This window comes from Filicampus tigris, chromosome 18 (assembly GCF_054856515.1).
Source record: "Filicampus tigris isolate MCC_2025a chromosome 18, RoL_Ftig_1.0, whole genome shotgun sequence".
Lineage (NCBI taxonomy): Eukaryota > Metazoa > Chordata > Actinopteri > Syngnathiformes > Syngnathidae > Filicampus > Filicampus tigris.
The window spans coordinates 2304917-2311563 of NC_141234.1; positions in this window are offsets into that span (position 1 = coordinate 2304917).

Sequence of the window (6647 nt, forward strand, 5' to 3'; positions counted from 1 at the left end):
TTGGTGCTGAAAATATTCCTAAATGCTTTTGTAACATATTTTTTTTCATTTCAGATATGAATAATAGTACATGAAGAATACAGTATATGCCTGTGAGTATTGTTATATAGTCTAGTGTTTGTGCAACATTTGTGTTAAAATATCCAATGACACAGTGTCATTCCTAGTTTTCTCAGCCCGTCAATAGAGTTTTGCATTGTGTATTAGCGTTATAGAATATAGAAGTTTTTCAAACTATAGTCACATGGTGTATGGTTACATTTACAATGTGTAATTCTCATCTCATGTTTTTTTTTTAATTTTACATTTGCGATCTTCTGGCAACAAGCTAACTTCAGCCGCGGCTAGCTGATGCCACATCCTTGCTAGCTAGAATAGAAGTGTTTAAAAAAAAAAAAAAAAAAAGACAAACATTTCCAGACTTCCCTCTAAGGCAACAAGCATTCCCTCTCTGAATCTAAACCAAAAATGTTTGCTTTATGTGAAGCTAACTGTGCCGTAATTACAGATTTCGCCTGTATACGCACGCGCTGAAAAAAAAAAAGTGCTTGGCATGTAATCCAAAGCAGCCGTGGGGCAAACGGCGCAATGTGTTATCAATTTGTTCAGAAAGACGAGGAAGAGGAGACAAGGAAGTAGTTTGCAGATGAACGTGATGGTCCGGTGGCTTTTAACGCTTCCGCCGACATTTGTGACTTTGTGGCACGAGGAGTTAAACCGTTTCAGATTTTCTGATTTAGCCCGCCTTGACACACACACACACACACACACACACACACACACCACACACTCCATTTCACGCAGCCCACAATTGGGATGTAAAATTCACTGACACAGCACAACTGCAGATGCATGGAACATCTGTTGATTTTTTTTTTTTTTTTTTTTTTTCTCCTCCTCTCCGCGCTCGGATGATGAATCCCCCCCCCACCCCCCTCCCTTAACCAAAAAGGGAGAACTGCCATTATGCTATTATCCTATCTGGTTACTAAGCAGCAGCTAAGTGGCCGCGCCAACCAAAAAGCGTACGCTGTCCGTTTTGGGCACTCGTTATGAATTCCAAGAAGAAGAAGAAAATATAAGATAAAGTTACTGCTAATGATATTCCCCCAAAGGCTCCATGGGGTGACGTTTTAGACCAGACCAGACCTCCGTTCTACCGGCAGGGGGGGTAATGTGAACATTTGGTTTATTTTCAACTTTGGCATAGATTTTTAAATAATTGTTTTGTTTTTAACTGTATGAATTTTAGATTTCATTGTTTTATCTAATTAGTGGACAATTATTGAAACTACTTGTATGTACACACACAAATTGTCATTTTTTCTCTCTCTTAAATGTATAAATAATTATTTTGTTTATGCTTTATTTTATATATACTTTACAATAATTGTGGGGTCTTATTTTATCATTGGTTGATTCTTGCAATTACCAGTTAGGCTACATACTTCTTTTTACTGTTAAATTTTCAGTGTTGCTTTAAAAAAACTTAATTTAGTTCTACAAGTGTATTAGTTTTATTTCATTGTATCATTTTCCCCCAATTGCCAGTACATACTCTTAAGTTGATACTATTTTCATTGTCACTTTTTTACTTAAACTAATTTTATATTCTTTATACACACATTTATTTTTACTATTTTAAGTTAATTTACCACTATTATTCATTTTTTATGTATATGTTTTTAATTGATAGCTTTTATTTATACATGTTGTAAATATTTTATTTTCTTAAATTCAACACGTATTATTATTTTTCCTTATCTATTCTAAATCTTACATGTATAAATCACGGAGTTTTAATTTTAATTTAATATTTTCTGTAGTATTTATTTATTCTATTAATATCTGTATTTTATTCCTTTCTCTATATAGTGTAATTAATTTTTTACTTTTTCACTTTGTTTTACTTTCTACATAAAGTTTTAAATGTGCTTTTGTTCCTATATATCAGTTTTAATGTTTGTTTTTTTATGCATCTTAAATCATTTTCTCTTTTACTCTATGTATTTGCATTAATCGTTATATTCTAATAATGGATAAGCGGTTCAGATAATTGATGAATGGACGGGTGGATTTTACTTAGGCCTCCATACATTATTTTTGCAATTATTTTCATTGTCACTTTTCATCTACTGCCGCCCGTTGACTCGGAGTGTGAACTGCAGCTCCTTTGCGAACATTTCCATGTTTTCAACGCGCATTTTGTTCATAACTTTGAACTGTGATGTCCATTATGCTAACTCGGGTCTGTTCAAATGTTCTGTGAGTCAGTGACAAACCTCAAAATGCGCCGCCCAGCCCACACAACTGTCCTTCGTGGGAATGAGTCACGGCAGCAAACTTGTCTGCTAACCATTTGCTTGCGGTGCCGCCGCCGTGACACTGAAGCGCTGTGTCGGGCTTGGAGCTTTCATGCCGTATTCTGTGGAAGAGAGAGAAGCAAAAAAAGCCAAAAAAAAAAAAAAAAAAAAAACAACCTCTCCTTCCAGGCTCCTCCCTAGCTTGGGCCGTTACCCGGCAGCGGCCTTCACAACAGGAAACGCGGGATTCCGTCATAGTGGCCGGAGAAAAAAGGAGAACATTGATGGGAGACAGGAAGTCTGAGTGCAGGAAAGAGAGAGGGCAGAGAAGCGAAGGGAGGGACGTTTAGCCACCGAGCTAAATAAAAACACAGCCAGAGTGGCTAAAACGTGACCTCCGCCAAGGCCCAACGGCACATGTCTCAATTTAGTCTTTCACACGTTTTATGGTCTTCAAAGGGAAATGAAGCAAAATGGCCAAAAATGCTGAGTTAGTGTCACACGTGCCTTCTGTTTTGCATGATCTACAGTAGCACTATGAGCTACTATCCTCACAGCTTGCCAAAAATGGCCACGATCAGACATAGCCTGTCAGTTGTTAGATTTATGTTTTGGGCTTCTTTAACTCAATTTTGAGATGCAATAAATATTCTTAACTAGCGTCTTTTTTTTTTGTTCATCATACTGTGGTGCCTTGAGATTAGAATTGAATAAATTCCCTTAACCCAAATCATCTTTCCCGACTGAAATGAACGGAAAAGCCACTAATCTGTTCCAGCCGCCCCCCCCCCCCCCCCCCCCCCCAAAACGTAGAACGTTAACCCGTATATGTGATTGTTTGTGCTGCACCTACCGTGGCCACCTGGGGGCAGTATATTAGATTTATGGCAACTGCCACCTCTTCTCAGTAATAGACGTTATGTGTGTGTAATGTTTTTTTTTTTTTTTACTCCACTTGTGTACCTTGCGTCGCAGAACAAAATGATGCAATTCAATATAAAATAGTAGCTATTGATGTATTTAAAGAGCTGAAATTGGAAATGACAAAATCAGTTAAAAATCCCCAAGATCTAGAAGTTTCAATTTTAACTGGAAAAAAAATAAGCTATGTGAACACAAATGGCCAGCATGGAGCTCAGAGGGCCAAAATTGAAAACCCTAACCCAAAGTGAGGTAACAATGAGCGCTACAGATCTGCTATTATGGTACCCTTCACAATGGAAAAAAATATAGAGTACTGAATATTGTAGAAGAGACTCTTGCTTATTGTCCAAACAAGTAAGGTGCCAAGAAGTGGTAGGGACTGACTTTTTTTGGGCATCCTTCCCAACGTTTGACAATGGAAACCTTAACAAGTGAGCACTGAAGGTCTATTAAGGACACGCTGTCGTGATTATTCATAAAATACACATTCATGAAGGTCTTTTATTTCATAGATGCCAAGACAAGCAGGTGATGAGTCAGCAGCAGGGAAAGCAGAACTTTGCTTCTTCACACATGAAAACATCATCTAATGTTCCGTCCTGCTGGAGAGACAAACCAGACTGTCAACGTTATATTGTGCAGGGACACCCACTAAATGTTTTATTGTGGAGGGACAACCACCAACCGCACCGCAGTCGACAGAACACTTTGCGTTTGTCCAAATGCTGTTCTGGGGCCGAAAGAAGACCTTGTTTGGACGGCGAAGAACTTTAGAGAGCCGTAAGAACATTCGGCCATTTTGGTTCAAAGCAGACTTTTTTTAGAGATAAATTCCAAGATTTGAATGTTAGGGGGAAAAAATGAGCCAACTAGAGCAGTTTTTCCGATTCACACAAACGGGGGTCGGCATTTCTAGCGTAATAGGACGCAAAAAGGTCTCGGGGACCCATGTCAGGAAATCAACTGAATGTCGGCCATTTTGGTTTGAAGCTGACATTTAGAGCGAATTCCAAGGCTCAAAAGTTAGGGGGAAAAAAGCCACCAAAGGCAGTTTCACCGATCCGTATGAAAATTGGCGGTAATGTCGGTATCATAAGACACACAAAAAGTCTCAAGGACCCATGCCCAGAAATAATCAGTAAATCGGCCGTTTTTGTTTGAAGCAGCTGCATTGTTGCTGACTTCCAGAGCTTGAAATTTCTTTAAAAAAAAATATTTCCCAACATCATTTTCACAGATCAACTCAACATTTGGCAGACATGTCTATAACAATAGTGCACACTAAAACGTCGCAAGGAGCCATGCCCGGAATTAAACAGGAAGCCAGGAAGTGATTTTAGGCGAATTCCGACTTGCGAATTCTCAGTTTCATCATTCGAAGGCGTCACCGTGAAAATGGGGCCACTCGGGCCCATTCCTTGCTGCTCTTGTTGTTCTTGTGTCATTGTTTGTGCCCTCGAATTTACTGTTTCTGTGTCTCGAGACCCTTGTGGTCTGTGGTGGCAGTTGCCATGCCGACTAAATGCCCCGCCCCCATTCCCCACTCCCTCATCAAAGAGTGCCAGGGCTATTTATGAAGAGCGCACCAGTGTTTACTGCTGCACATGTTTCACTTACGCATGCGGACCCCCACCACGCAAAGGCCCCCCTTTCCCCTCAAATGAGAGTTTTCCATGAGGTCAAAGAAATGACAAACATCCTTTGAGGGACTGATGACCTTTTATGTAAGAGGAGATGCGCTCAATTGCTAAATAATGGCGAGGCAAATCATTTTCGGAGCTTATTATGCGTTTTGCTGTTAGCCAAATGAGCTTACGTAGCGTGACCACATCAGGAAAAATACGACAATGTCATTCAGAGGATGTTGCGCGGACCTCCTCCAAGGCACAACAATCCGAAACGTGTCCAAGCGGGCTAAAATCCTGACCAGCAAAACCAGGCTGTTCCACTCCAGTCCTCTAGGTGGAGCGCTGTCTAAAATAATGAGTAAAAAATTCCCGCATTCGCAGCGTTTACGGTGATCTGATGATCACCAAAGAGACCGCGAAATCACTTGTACTTTTTGAGCATTCCAATCGAAACAAAACTTTTATCGAGCGCTTCCAAATTTGACGGACTTTGGGTCACCGAATCACAAAATTCTCTTTGGCCGTGTTTAACCCTGAAAATTGAAGAAAAAAAATGGCAAACTTGAAAATGATTACTTTTCCGACAGATTTTCAATCTATATTTTGTTTCTAAATCAACTAAACTCTGATGAAAATGTGCCGCTATTGAAATTGTCATCTTTTCCAATTTTCTTCTCATGTCTTCTGTAGTGTGATTTTCGACAAAATATAGCGCCCTGTTTTGCACCAACTTGTCCTAAATCTTAAAAATACATCCGTTTTTCTTTTTTACGGTGCAGTTTATGTGCGCTCTGACCTTCAGGACGAGCGCGTCGATGTCGTCACCCGAGAGCACCAGAACCACTTGCAGCTGGTCCCGAGCGGTGGAAGTGGATCCAGCAGCCGACCGCAGCGAGCGTCCTCTGGGCGCGACTCCCGGAGGATCCTGCGTGCGTGCGTGCGTGCGCTCGGCGTGTCAAATGACGGGGTGCGTAGGGTATATAAAAGACTTTGATATTTTTATAATGGCGGCGTCCATAATGATGCGTTTGGCGGGCCCGCAGGCTCAAGTGGCCTCCTGACGGCAGGCAGCGCAAGACGCAGTCATTTGCCTTTGCAAAATTTCCACAACTCCTCGAGGTGCCTCCGCACTCCCGTCACAGGCAACTCGTGTGCTTTATGGATTGTGTCCAGGCGTGTTGGCGTCACCTGACAACCTAAATATAATATATAATATTAGATATAATATCAACTGCAATCTCTACTTCAACTTTATTTATCACGTATTATTTGTTGAACACATTTTATACTTGTGTATACTGTAAATGTATTCCGTAGGACGGTTGTATTTCCATCAAGTTATGTCATATTGTATTTATTTGAATCTTTATCATATCGGTTTTACGTATTTTATGTTGTTACTTTTGCCATATAAAATTTCATTCTACACAGTGGCAAAACATTGTGAACAAAATCTTAGTGACGCAGAAGGTGATTTGCCAGTGTCAGCCTGCGTCAGTATAACGGCAACTACTTTAAGTCAGATTTTCTTTGCCGTAAGTATCGGTGGCTGGTATCGTTAGCCTCCATGACTACTTGATATCTTAAATTAAGGACGTATGGGCCCAATTCGATACCCGGTATGGGTGCACGCCCATCCCTGGTATTTGGTATTTATTTCATTTTGTCGTTTTAATTTTTTAGGTTGTATATTGTTCTTTGCTAAAATTGAATAAAGTTGAATAATTTTATAATTAGAGGTGAAGTAACAAATATTTTGACTTTGTTTCAATGTAGTTTATTCATTACATAT